This window comes from Oryctolagus cuniculus, chromosome 6 (genome assembly GCF_051225735.1).
Source record: "Oryctolagus cuniculus isolate XC-2025 breed Fujian yellow rabbit chromosome 6, ASM5122573v1, whole genome shotgun sequence".
Taxonomy (NCBI): Eukaryota; Metazoa; Chordata; class Mammalia; order Lagomorpha; family Leporidae; genus Oryctolagus; species Oryctolagus cuniculus.
This window is the reverse complement of record NC_142872.1, coordinates 153,897,145-153,911,297: the sequence shown is the minus strand read 5'-3', so window position 1 is coordinate 153,911,297 and position 14,153 is coordinate 153,897,145. Positions and strand designations below refer to the sequence as shown.

The 14,153-nt window shown below is 52.7% G+C and overlaps 1 long non-coding RNA gene and 1 pseudogene across 43 annotated transcripts in view; one reads left to right on the top strand and one right to left on the bottom strand.

Moving 5' to 3' along the window:
- Window positions 1-12,971, bottom strand: part of LOC103348133 (uncharacterized) — a 263,711-nt gene extending 250,740 nt beyond the window's left edge. For 29 of the 43 annotated variants that reach the window (XR_016235946.1, XR_016235949.1, XR_016235940.1 and 26 more), the window contains exon 1: window positions 12,731-12,935. This is a non-coding gene — a long non-coding RNA (uncharacterized LOC103348133). Of the gene's footprint in view, window positions 1-11,542; window positions 11,682-12,730 lie in introns of those variants that run through there. The other 14 variants (XR_016235943.1, XR_016235936.1, XR_011389556.2 and 11 more) reach the window with 6 other exon arrangements.
- LOC149126339 (cytochrome c oxidase subunit 6C pseudogene) lies at window positions 4,952-5,300 on the top strand (annotated as a pseudogene).
- Window positions 12,972-14,153: the final 1,182 nt, after the last annotated feature.

The window sequence follows — 14,153 nt, the reverse complement described above, 5'->3', positions numbered from 1 at the left end:
TGGGCTAGGAGCACAGCCTGAGCTGGAGCAGGCAGAAGGGGGATGCTCCAGCCAAGGACCTCTCCTCTCAGCGGGAGCCGCTACTCTGCAGAGTGGGGAAGTGAGACAGTTGCACAGTCACGGTCAAGGGTGTCCGGGATAAGCTGTGAGAACCTCCTTGACCTAGTGGCTGCCAAGGAATCCTGCAGATGTTCTGATCGCTGGCGGGGTGGTCAGCCTTTTCTGTGGCACTCTCGGTTTTTACAGGCGCTCGGCTTTTCCTTTGGCCTGGACGAAGCATGAAGGGAATGTCTTTCTAATGCAGAAAGCATGTGTGGAATGTCGAGAGTCACCATGGGGAAAGATACTGCCTGTGGCCACCGAGGCGTGGGGAGAGGACAGAAAAGACTCAGGCGGGAGGGAACTAAGCATACAGCAAAGGTCAGAGGACAGTCCCACGCCCCAGAATGGCCGCCCCGGCTCCCCTTCCATGGCCTGCCCTGGAAGGGGCTGGGGGAGGGGCGATGACCATGGACACGGAGTTCCCTGTCTCAGAACCTTCACATATGCTGCAAGAAGTAGACTCCTCACACAAAGTTTTCTTAAAGAAGGGGCAGGAACTGTGACTCAGCAGGTGAAAGCCACCGCCTGCAGTGCCCACATCTCATATGGGCGCTGGTTCTGGTCCCAGCTGCTCCACCTCCCATCCAGCTCCCTGCTAATGAGCTTGGAAGGACAGCAAAGATGGCCCAAGTGCTTGGGCCCCTGCAGCCACGTGGGAGACCTGGAAGAAGCGCCTGGCTCATGGCTTCGGCCTGGGCCAGCCCTGGCTGTTGTGGCCACATGAGGAGTGAATCAATGGATGTAAGAGCTCTATCTTTTTCTCTCCTTCTGTCTCTCTGTAACTCCACCTTTCAAGTAAATAAATAAATCTTTTTTTTTTTTTTTTGACAGGCAGAGTGGACAGTGAGAGAGAGAGAGACAGAGAGAAAGGTCTTCCTTTATTGTTGGTTCACCCTCCAATGGTGATCTGATGGCAGGAGCCAGGTATTTAATCCTGGTCTCCCATGGGGTGCAGGGCCCAAGCACTTGGGCCATCCTCCACTGCACTCCCTGGCCACAGTAGAGAGCTGGCCTGGAAGAGGGGCAACCGGGACAGAATCCGGAGCCCCGACCGGGACTAGAACCCGGTGTGCTGGCACCACAAGGCGGAGGATTAGCCTAGTGAGCCGCGGCGCCGGCCAACAATAAATCTTTTTTTTTTTTTTAAAGTTTTCTTAAGAAAAACTAAAGAAGATGAAATTCACAACCACAAACACTTGTCATACATGCTCCCAGTCTTTTTTTCTTTCTAAATATGCAAGTGGTTTGTGCAGGTGTCAGTTTTTGTCTTCTAAAGAGCATGATGGGGCTGGCGCTGTGGCGCTGCAGATTAATGCCCTGGCCTGCAGTGCCAGCATCCCATATGGGCGCCAGTTCTAGTCCCAGCTGCTCCACTTCTGATCCAGCTCTCTGCTATGGCCTGAGAAAGCAGTAGAAGATGGCCCAAGTCCTTGGGCCCCTGCACCCACGTGGCAGACCTGGAAGAAGCTCCTGGCTGCTGTCTTTGGATCAGTGCAGCTCTGGCCATTGTGACCATCTGGGGAGTGAACCAGCGGATGGAAGACCTCTCTCGCTGTCTGTACCTCTCTCTGTAACTCTTTCAAATAAATAAAAATAAATCTAAAGAAAAAAAAGGAGCATGAAAAGAGGGGCAGGCATTTGGCTCAGCAGTTAGGACACCACATGGGACACTGGCACTCCATGGGGAAGTGCCTGGGTTCAAGTCTTGGCTACACTTCCAATGCCAGTTTCCTGCTACTGTGCACCCTGCCCTGTAAAATGACTACAGATAACGTAACAGATCATGTACTTCAAAATAGCTAGAAGAAAAGTCTTTGAATGTTTTTGCTACAAAGAAACTACAAGTCTCTGAGGAAAGAGACAGGCTGACCCTGATATGAACATCACATAGTGTACACTGTATCAAAACATCACCAGGTGCGCCATAAACATGGCCAAGCACAATGTTTTTCGTCAAAAAAATTTTTTTAAGTTTTTAAGCATTATGAGCAAGGGCTTGGTGCAGTGGTTAAGCCACTGCTTGGGAAGCCTGCATCCCACACCAGTGGAGTGCCTACATTCCAGTGCTGGCGCCGCTTGTGACACCAGGTTCCTGCTAACGTGCATCTTGGAAGGCCGCAGATAATGGCTCAAATGCTTGAGTTCCTGCCACCCATGTGGGAGACCCAGACTGAGTTCCAGGCCCCTGGCTTCTGCCTGGCCCAGCCAGGATACTGCAGGCATTCGGAGAGTAACCAGGTCCTGTGTGGGGAGCAAATGGGAGCAACTCAGACTAGACTGTTACTGGAATTAAGACTTATTCTAAGCCGGCGCCACGGCTCACTAGGCTAATCCTCCACCTTGCGGCGCCGGCACACCGGGTTCTAGTCCCGGTTGGGGCGCCGGATTCTGTCCCGGTTGCCCCTCTTCCAGGCCAGCTCTCTGCTATGGCCAGGGAGTGCAGTGGAGGATGGCCCAAGTGCTTGGGCCCTGCGCCCCATGGGAGACCAGGAAAAGCACCTGGATCCTGGCTCCTGCCATCGGATCAGCGCGGTGCGCCGGCTGCAGCGGCGGCCATTGGAGGGTGAACCAACGGCAAAGGAAGACCTTTCTCTCTCTGTCTCTCTCTCTCACTGTCCACTCTGCCTGTCAAAAAAAAATAAAAATAAAAAATAAATAAAATAAAGACTTATTCTAATGCATCTGCTCTCCCACAATATGGTGCTGAAAAGGGAGGAAACAGCTTCTACACAGCTGCCTCCAGTTCAACCAATAAGCAGCAGGACCTGCTCCTGATTGGAGGAGAGCAGCGTACTCGGCGTGTGGGTAGCAGAGTTGGGATTGGTGGAAGAGGACTATAAAGGAGGAGAGAGACAACATGCACCAGGAACATCTAAGAGGAACACCTGAGCAGCCCCCGAGAGAGCCGGCCGGCGGTGTGCAGCTCCCCTGCGGAAGTGGGGAAAGTGGCAGGGGGCCCGCCCCTCCACCGAGGTGGAGGGACGGTAGCCAACCTGGGAAGAACCAGCAGCAAACCCGGGGAGGGCCAAGCAGACAAAAGAACAGCGCAGGGTCCTGTGTTGTTCCTCCACGAAGAGGGGGAGCGACAGTCCTGTCTCTCTGCCTTTCAAATAAATACATTCTAAAAATAAATAAGAACAAAAAAAATCATTAAAGGCAAAATAGGCTTTGAGCCTCACCACCAGCCCCAGTTCGCCCCCAGCCCCTTGAGGACAGTGAGTCTGATACGGATGCTGCCAGTCCTGGGTTTAGACATTCACATCCGTCTCCAAAGACCCTTAAGCAATGCACAGCCTGGGCGGTGAAGTCTCACATTTACCCCGAGTGGGGTGGTACACATGTGTTTCCAGTTTTACTGCACTGCCAAATTGGTCTCTGAAGCACCCCTCACATGCTCTCTGGTGGAGGGTCCAATGTCACCAGCCACACAAACATTTGGGTCAGACACCCTATTTCTGGCACATTCTAAAACATGCAACTCGTGACTTGTGGGAACAACACAAATGTCCTTCAACTGGAGAAAGATAACATCAGTGCATCCATGCCTCTGGGTTCTAGCTAGCAAATCACAGACACAGGTGGCAGCACAGAAGACTCTCAAATGCCTAAGCTAAGTGAGAGAAACCAAAGACAGACTCTATGAATCCATGCATACGACACACCGAAAAAGGCAAAACTGCTTAAGGTTAGCAAACAGATCTGCGGTTGTCAGGAAGTGGGGGTGAGGGAGGAGACTGACCAAAAAGGGAGCGGTGAGAATTTTGGGGTGTTATGGAGACATCCTTCAGGTTGAGTATAACAAGCATACAATTATGTTATACACCTGTATGCATTTATCAAAACACTTAGTATTGCATATTAAAATGGGTAAATGTCAGGGACCAGCACTGTGGCACAGTAGGTTAAGACCTTGCTTGCAAAGCTGGCATCCCATGTCAGAGTGCTGGTTCAAGTCCTGGCTGTTCCATTTCCTATCCAGCTTCCTGCTGATATGCCTGAGAAAGCAGCAGAGGATGGCCCAGCTGCCTGGGCCTCCGCCACCTACATGGGAGACCCAGAAGCTCCTAGCTCCTGGCTCTTTCACTCTCTCTCCTTCTCTAGCACTCTACTTTTCAAAAAGATAAAAATAAATAAAAGCAACCATTTAAAAAAAGACAGAGTACCAATAGAAAGGTGAAGCAGTAATAAATATTTTTAAGCTAAGTTCATATTTCTTTCACTTGAGAAAGGATCATTTAAATCTCCCTAGTCTTAGTTCCACTTCTCCAGCGCCTGGCCTGTCCAAGCCAGGGAACCTCCTCTTCCTGAAGTCCACACTCCATGTGCCTTTGCCATCTTTCTAAATGTAAACCGGAAGGTGGTTCCTTAGGTCTAGTTCTTGGAAAGTGCCAGTTGCAGGAGCCAGTTGAAAACGCTTCTGCTCAGTCACTGAGGGCCTCAGACAGTACGTCACCCATGCCTGCATCACCTGCCACTGCCACTCCCACACCAGTTGTCACCTCAGTGGTCCCAAGACGCAAGGCCTCAAGTATACATGGCCGGCCACTGCTCCCAGCAGGCCGTCAGCCAGGTGCATGTTGAGACTGGCGACTCAAGCATGCTTCTTCCCACCTGGGTGAGATTTTCAGCCTTCTCAGCCACACCAGACCTGCCCTCTTTCTCTCCCATCAGCAACAATTTGCCTCTCTCCAACCACGGAAGCTTCTTGAAGACAAGGACAGTTTCTCATTCATTGCAGAATTAATTCCCTGTGCCAGGCACTCACTTATTCATACAGAAGGCCCCCACTGCTACACAGCAGTGCTGTCCAACGAGAATACAACCAGAGACCTAATTTTATATTTTCTAATAGTTATAATAAAGCAAAAAGAAATAGGAAGATTAATTTTAGTAACACACTGCATTAAATCCAACATACTGGTCCACTTCTCTACCAACCAGGAAGAACACCAGTGCTGAGAACAGTAACCACCATGGTGGCCAGTGCTTTGGTGAAACCTCAGAGGCTGGGCTTTCTGGCAAAACATCTGCTGTTTCCTATCACTGGAGTGTTTGCCATCTCCTTGGGGGTGGCAGCTCTATGTAAGTTTGCTGTGGCTGAACCAAGAAAGAAGGCACACACAGATTTCTGCAGAAATTATGATTCTATGAAAGGCTTCTAGATGAAGACAGCTGGTATTTTTCAGAGTGCAAAGTGATTTGGGGGCTGTAAATAATTTCTCTGAATTGATTTCCACAGAAGTTTGTCACTGACCCGTGTTCCTGAACTACAAAATATGAAATACGTGGGCTAAGAAATAGCTTCTTTTTATAAATAAATAATTAAACACTCTGGACCAAAAAAAAAAAAAAAAGCCAATATACCCAAAACATTATCATTTCAATTTGTAGTCAATATTGGAGAAATGATTAATGAGATATTTTATATTCCTTTTTTTGCATACTAAGTCTTTGAAATCTGGTACGTATTTAACACATACAGCAAATCTCATTGTCATTTCAAGTGCTCAACAGCCACACAGAGTTAGCAGCTACCATACTGGACAGCATAGCTTTACTTTTTTCCCAGAGGCAGACAAACGAGAGAGAGAGAGAGAGAGAGAGAGATCCCATCTGCTAGTTCTCTCCCCAGGTACTGCAACAGCTGGCACTGGGCAGGGCTGAAGGACTCAATCCAAGTCTCTCACATGGACGGCAGAGATCCAACTACTTGAGCGGTCATGACCACCTCCCACAGTCAGCATGAGCTGGAAGCTGAAATTAGGAATCAGAGCTGGGAGCCGAACCCAGGCACTCCAGTGTGTGACGCCGGCACCCTAACTGGTGTGTTTACTGCTGGGCGTAACACCCACCCTCAGACAGCACAGTTTTAGATTCTGGAGACACAGCAATGAACAACCCCGAAGTCCACTCCGGTGGCCATGTCCACGGCCGTGAGCCTAGTCCAGGCAACGACACCACTTACTTGCACACTGCTTCCTGGGACTCAGGATTGGGATTTAGCTTTTTCTCAACACAGCAAGCAGAGTGACCATTTCAGAAAAAGCTCATTCAGATGCAGTCGTCTCACTGCCCCTCAGTGGCCCCCCACATCCCCAGCTCACAGGGCAAGAACGGCCTGCGGACTTGGGACGCACTGCTGCCTGCCACGCAGCTGTCCCTCTCTACTGCTCGCCACCTGGCTCTCATCTCTGCCTTCTTCCTCTTCCTCCTGCTGCTGCTCCATCTCACAGGCCCACTCCTGTGCCGGGCCTCCACGCAGGCTCATCCTGGGCCTGAAACCCCTGTCTCCAGACCAACCCCTGCCCCTCCTCCAGGACAGCTGCAGCGTCCCGTCTAGACGCAGCCTGCCTGACCGGCCAGCAGCCCACCCAGCCCTCCAGACACTGCCGACGCTGCTTTGCTGGCTCCCCTTAAACTCATGACCCTCGAGTACACTCCTGACACCTTCATTTCCTGTGTGTACTGGTTCTTCTGCTTCTATCCTGCACTACCATAAGCTCCATTGGGTCCCCAGTCCAGAACGGTGCCAGGCACAAAGAACACTGCTCAATGAAGGAATGGCAGCCCTCGGCCTTACAGAGCTTGCAATTTAGTGAAGGACACATCAGGAAGATAAAATCCTATGGAAGAAAATAAAACGCAGCAGGCAGAATGGGAGAAGGGCAGGTTGCCATTCAGGAGACAACCTCATTACTGCCTATGCAAAGCAAAGACAATGCTAAACCTAGGAACAGCCAACCACATGGCAGCTACCACACACTGACATGGCAGTCCCAGGCCCACCCTGTGCGGAGCTGGTGTCACTTTCTGCCTGCACTGCCTCCATCTGTATTCTTTCTCTCTGGGGACCATCCTGTCCGTATTGTGTGGCTTAACTGGAAGAAAAGCCACCGGGAGGCAAGGAGTTGTGTCTCTGGGCTCCTTACTTGAACTCCAGGAGCTAGAACAGCCCTTGGCACGGGGGAACTGCTCACTGAATGAATGAATCTATCCATCTGAAACACAGTAGCCAACCTGAGGGCCAGAAAACAGAGTCTTGAAGACACAAATGAGAACAATTACCTCCAGTTTGCTCAGTGTTTGTACTGCCACTGCCAGGAAGACACTCACCTGCTCAGCAGGGCACTCACTGACTGCGGGTCTCAGCCCCTGGTGCCAGCCCTTCCCAACACTGCTTCTGACTTGTCTGCTTATCCTATCAGCGGGGGCTTCTCTCAGATGCTTACAGAGAACTGCAGTGAAGTCACAGCCATCTGACGTCTATGTAACCAGCATGTTAACTTTGCACATTAAATGTATTCAGAAACCACCACTTCATGCAGCCACAAGAAGTGATAAAACCCAGTCACTGTGACAGTGAGACTTGCCAACTCTTCCTGAGGGCTCAGTCTGAGTGCAGGCCCTCTGCAAACGCCTCTGCTCATCACCTGTTTCCTCCTTGCAGCAACCCAGGAGGTTGTTTCTTTGTCAAACCCATTTTATAGACAAGAAAACTGAGGATCAGAGAGATAAAGCAATTTGCCCCAAAGTATCCCCAGTCTATACTGCCCAGCTGTCTTGCATGACCCCAGGTGCCCCCTTGCTGCTGCCCTACTCCCTCGGGCAAGCTCCCTGCATCCCACCTGTCAAATTGTTTCACATCTCAAGAGAATGAAGACACTGACCAGGACTGCTGGTTCCTCCCAGACAACACAGGCCTCCTGGGTTAAGCACCAGATGTCTCTGTTCTCAGGAAGTTCACAGTCAACAATGGACAAGAGACAGGCACCCCAAACCCAGCCCCCTCCCCCCAAAACAACAGGAAGAAGAAAGAAAAAAGAGACAACTCACGATTCTGCAATTTAAAAAGAAAACGAGACTCTTTTGTTTTATGGCCTGACTTTGGTTTTGGTTCTGACGACACAGTTGGGGAGGGGCCCCCAGGATGTGATTCAAAGGTCTTTACAGGCCCTAAACCCAGCCAGGCGAGAAGCAGGCATGCAGACCCCTTGGGGGGGGGGGGGTGAGCTCGCTCTCACCACCACCACCACCACTACCACCACCACCACCTCCTGCCACGCCATTAAATCCAGGAGGCAGTCCTAAAGAGATCTGGGCGGCGCCGCAGGCAGAGGATTAGCCTATTGAGCCGCAGCGCCGGCACACTGGGTTCTAGTCCCAGTCGGGGTGCCGGATTCTGTCCCAGTTGCCCCTCTTCCAGGCCAGCTCTCTGCTGTGGCCAGGGAGTGCAGTGGAGGATGGCCCAAGTCCTTGGGCCCTGCACCCCATGGGAGACCAGGAGAAGCACCTGGCTCCCGGCTTCGGATCAGCGCGGTGCGTCGGCCACAGTGCGCAGGCCGTGGCGGCCATTGGAGGGTGAACCAACGGCAAAAAGGAAGACCTTTCTCTCTGTCTCTCTCTCTCACCGTCCACTCTGCCTGTCAAAAAAAAAAAAAAAAAAAAAAAAAAAGAGAGAGAGAGAGAGATCTGGGCCACCAAATCAAGCGGGATGCCTGGATACAGCCTTCTGCAAATGGCGATAGATTCTGCATCACACCAGGGGCTTCTGACCTCTTACCAGAGGCCTCAGAGGACCCCTTTCCCAGACCCCTAGCCGAGAACTTCCCCAGCAGGGTAGCCATTCTGTCTTGGTCTGCTCCACCACAGTGGACAATGCTGGCAGACAGAACAAGCGGCACTGACACGCAAGATATCCAGGTTTCTATGTGCACCCGAGGTGGGTAGGAGGGAGAAGGACACACTCGATCCTCCTACTCAAGGCCAGAAAGTGTTATTTGCTTGATCATTTTTACTGTCCCCTGAGTTTTACAGTGGGCTCAGGGGAGCAGAGGGCCTGGCCCAAAGCCCAGTGGCTCTGCAGCTCCCTACGCTTACCAGACAACAATTTTGACCTCTGAGATGTCAGTTCTTCAATTGCAAAATCATAATAATAATCCTGTCATACAGGATTGTTGGGAGACTAAATGAGGTGACATAAACAAAGCATTTTGAACCAAGCCTTATACACAAGAACTCCACCATTCCTGGGCATTGTAACTGCCTTGCAGGGTTGTAGGAGGCTTAAATGTGAAGAACATTTTTGCCTTGATACACACCGTACTTCAAAAAAGTTCTTGGAAAATTGCATTGAAAGATAAATTCAGTTTGGTGCAAAAAATCCAAATCCAGGCACAGGTGTTGTGGTGTAGCTGGTGAAGCTGCCACCTGGGACACTGGATCCCATATGGGCACCGTTCAAGTCCTGGCTGCTCCACTTCTGACCCAGCTCCCTGCTCATGGCCTGGAAAAGCAGAGGAAGATGACCCAAGTGCTTGGGCTCCTACACCCGGACAAAGCTCCTAGCTTCACCCAGTCCCAGCCATTGCAGCTATCTGGGGAATAAACCAGTGAATGGATGATCTCTCTCTCTCTTTCCCCCCTCTCTCTTTAACTCTGACTTTCAAATAAGTAAATAAATTTTTTTTAAATTTCAAATCCATATATTTGCATGATTTCCAGAAAGTATTATGAAAAAAAAAATGGATTCCAAAATTTTTAGCATCCAAATTACTTACATTTTATTTTGTTTGTAAAATTTATTTATTTCTTTATTTGAAAGGCAGGGTGACAGAGAGGCAGAGACAGAGAGAAAGCCCTTCCATCTGCTGAGCTGCTCCCCAAATGGCTGCAACAGCCAAGTCTTAGCCAGGCAGAAACCAAGAACCGGAAACTCCATTCGGGTCTCCCATCTACTGATTTCCCAGATCCATTAGCAGAGAGCTTGATCGGAAGCAGAGCAGCTGGGACTTGAACTGGTGCTCTGATATGGGAGAACAGCATTGCACGCAGCAGCTTAACCCACTGTGCAACGATGCCAGCCCCTCAACTTATATTTTAATTTCATTTTCCAAGAATTTTCTAAAATACCCTCCTAGAATTCTGATGCAGTACAATTGTACTACATTGTATACTGGTATTACTAGTTATTGTTATTATTACTGCTATTAGTCCATTAGATTGCTTGGAGCCAGACACAGAACAGAGGAGGCTCCTACAGAAGGAACCCGTTTGGCAGTGTGCTGCTGTCAGGCCTTGTGCTCCCTGGACTTCAGGGAAGATGTAAACGTGACTGTCCATAGGACCCATCAGAGGTCAGGTTTACTCCACATAATGTTCTGGGTCCATCACAGCCATCAGGTACACATACGGGAGGTCCTGGTCTCTTAAGGAGATCACTAACTGGCACTAGGGGAAGGGGGAAGGATGCCAGGTCCACAATCAACCAAGATAGGAAACAGAAAATAAAAAGCCCGAGTATCCAGAAGGGCCCATCTGACGTCTAAAATACACAGCTACATAAAGCCATCAATTAGCAGCCCTCTGGCTACCTCTCAAGGACATGAATCGGGGGCGAGCACCCCAGTGCAATGGGTTAAGCCTCGGTCTGGGACACGTGTATCCCACACTGCAGTGCCGACTGGATCGGATCCCAGCTACTCTGCTTCCCACCCAGCTTCCTGCTGCTGCACACCTCGGGAAGCAACGGACGATGGCCCAAGTACTTGGGTCCCTGCCACCCACATGGGAGACCTGGGTGGAGTTCCTGGCTCTTGGCTTTGGCCTGACACAGTTCCTGCTGTTGTGGCCATTTGAGGAGTAAACCACCAGAGAGTGAGAGTTCTCTCTGCACCCTACCACCACCACATCACTCTGCCTTTCAAATAAATATTTAGAAAACAAAAACAGAACACAGACCAGCAAAGCTCCAAGAGCCTCAGCTCTGCCGTTGGTCTGAGCACACCCAGGGACATTCGCACTTAGGAACAGAGAGGAAAGGTGCCTTATTCTCCAGGCCACTCCTTAGCAGTGCTGTCAGGGAAAGGTGTCCAGAGTCCTGCAGGCGGGGAGGAGGGCAGGAGGCTCTGGCCTGGCACACAGGGTCCAGAGTCCTGCCTGACCACCACGTGGGACAGAAAATCCCTCAAGAAGAAGCAGGGACAACAAGAATCCACAGGGCCTGCAGACCAGCAGCCACACAAATTAGTGGGGGTCAGATATTCCAGAACCCAGAGGAAAACGCTTTCCCAACTCAGCAAAGTTCCAGCCCCGGAAGCAGATGGCATTCAAGGGGGGAGGCGGCATAAGAGAAAAGAAAAGGAAAATCGATCAGAAAAAGAAACTGACTTCTACTTTTCAAGAGAAGCTGTTCATGCAAAATTCTATGTTCTAGGCAGGTGAAGTAACAATTTAAAAAAAAAAAAAAGCCCCCCTTAACCAGGCAGAACAATGAGGCGACCACAGCAACAATTGCCTCTGGGGGTTCTAGGGCACAGCATTGGAGCCCCCAATCCCACCCACCAACCTCCCCAGCGCCAGACCCCTGGGTGAAGTTCCGGTCTGGCCCTGGTGCCAGTGCCTGAGACCACGAGGCAGGTCTCACCTCCAAGATGTAACTCACATAGTGGAGGCGAGGCCGGCAGGATTTTCACAGCCATGATGAGCCTGCTGCTCTCGGGAGGGTTTTCTCCAAACAAACCCTTCAGGAACTTCCACACGGGGGTCCAAGGATCCATGCAGCCCCCTTGTCTGCCAGTTACAGCTTGAGAGAGAAGAGCTATGACCACAGGACTGCGTCAGGGGAACAAGCCTCAACTTGTCACTGCCTCTATGCAAAATGGGTCAGCAACATCCTATAACAGACCGGCAGACAGACCCCACCCACCCATCTACCCACCACACACAGCCGTGTTGTCCATGCAATTCTCCAGCAATCAAACCGCCCCGGGGAACAGCGGGGCTGACCGAGTGGAGGGGGTGAGGAGGGGGCAGGAAGGGGCCGCCAGCCTCTCTCGAAAACAAACCCCAAGCCTCACCCTCCTGTCTCTGAGCCCTCCCAATCTCCTGGCAGGGTCGGAAGTCAGGAGCGCAACACAAGGGGAGAAGAGTCCAGGCCTGCAGACTACCAGGAAAATTCGAGATGGAGCCACAGCCTCACGGCTGTGCTTCCTGAAAGTCTACACCCAGACCACAAACACTGGCATCAATAGGAGCCCATTAGCCAAGGGAAAATAAACCTAATTCAATCAACACTCCATCCAGAAGGAACTAGCACGATGAGGGTGCACGGGCACCCAGCCACGCCAGAAATGCAATGCAAAAGGGGAGAAAGTTTCAAAACACACCAGTTACTGAGTTTTCGGAAATCACCTTCACCCAGCCCTGGGAGAGGGGGTTGGGGGGGGGGGGGAGGGGAGGGACGGCCAAGGATGGAGGGCACATCGCAGGCTTCACAGACCTCTAGTTTCACAAAAGGGGCCTCCAAACCGCATCTGCGGCCCCAGGTCGGTACTGATTGGAGAGGGGTCTATTTTTAGAGATTAGGTAATACGCTTCTGATCAAGTGCATAAAGCCAGAATCACCTCCAGGCGCGGGCCATTCGGTGCCACCCGCGCCCCCTCCCGCCCCTCCCCAGACGCCCAAACTCGCTGCCAGCCTGGAGCGTGGTGATGGGACGCGCTGGGTTAACACGCACGACGGAATCCGAAAAGCCCCTCTCCGTTCTCCAACGACACCAGGGCGGCATCCCTGCCCGAAGGCCGAGGCTCTCGAGTTTCCAGAAAAGCGGAGGGCAGAATTGGAACTTACTGGAAGGTGGCTCCAGCCGTGTCTCCAGGGTCACCCGGGCGCCCACCTCCTGTCCGCGTGGAAATCCACTCGCGGGTGCCGGGAGAGCCCAGGCTCATGCCTGCTAGCTGCTCCTCGGGGCTCCTCCTCGTCCCGGCCGCCCCGAACCTGCCCGACCCGCGGGCCCATGTGCTCAGCGGCCGCACGCGCTCTGCCCGGCGAGCGCGGGGCTGGCGGGTGGCCCGTGACGTCACGGCGGCTCGCGCTCCGGGCCGCGGGGGAGGGAGAGCGCGCGCCGCCCGGCCGGCCGCGTGCGTCCTCGGTCCCCGCGCGCCGGCTCCGCTGCGGCCGCCGCGCACGCATCTCTACCCGCTGTCCCCGCAACGCAGGGGCACCACGCCGGGCAGGGCTGCTATGGGAGGCGGGCGGGCCTGTGCCAGGACGCCGAGGACCCAGATGGTGCGGGGGAGGGCACACTGCGCGGGGCTGGGGCTGGGGCTGGGGGGTTGGGGTCCTCGCTGCGCTCACACTCGGGCCCTGCCAAGCCCTCGGGAACCCTGCGGTGATGCCCGCTCGCACTTGCCCTGCGCTTTCCGCAGCCCTTCCCAGAGTCCTGGAGCCAAGGATTTCTTGCCAGTTTCCAGATAGGGATGGCGAGTTTAGTGAATCGAAGCACCAGGGCTCTGAAGTGGGTTTAGTTTCCGCAGAAGACGGCTGGCTGAGCTCCGTCGCCGGTGATCTGAGCGCCTCTGGGTACCATTCAGCATCCGCGAGTCTGGGGAGGGGCGCGCGCACCTTCGCTCTTGCCTGGCCCTCTCCCGCTGTCCCCAGGCGCTGAGCTGCAAAGGCGCGCAGACGACCACCTGTCTGCGCAGCTCCCCCAACCCGGGGCTAGAGCTGAGCCACACATTATTAAACTAGCCCCCTGGAAGGCCCAGCAGGCCCTCCAAGGTGGTGGGGGGAGGGGGCAGGAGGACGCGGACTTCCCGCGTGGGGTGTGCTCATCTTGCGTTCGGGACACAAGCTCCGTCTGCAAGACGCTGCCTCCTCCGAGCTCTGCATTTATTGACCACGACTGGGAGCCGGGTACCTTGCTAGGCCGTGGGTAAGGGGCGTGAAAGACGAACCCCACGCAGACACTGGAAGGAAGTCGGACACACAAATGAGTGATTTCAGGATCCCGGAAGCGAAGGCAGCATCTTCTCTCTGCCCAGTACTGCTGCATCCTTTATCATTTCTGCCCCTAGGAGGGCTTTTGTCTCCTCCCGCTGTGGCCGGTTCAGTTTCTCCTTCTCCCATGCGAATAATTCTCCTCTCTTGAAAAATAGCGATCTTCAGCAAATGCTCTTCTACCACCTGTTACCACACTCATTTGTGGTCCCGGCGCTGTGGGAGACTAGACAGGCCCCTGGGCTACAATTGTCATGTACATTTTGAGAGGGGG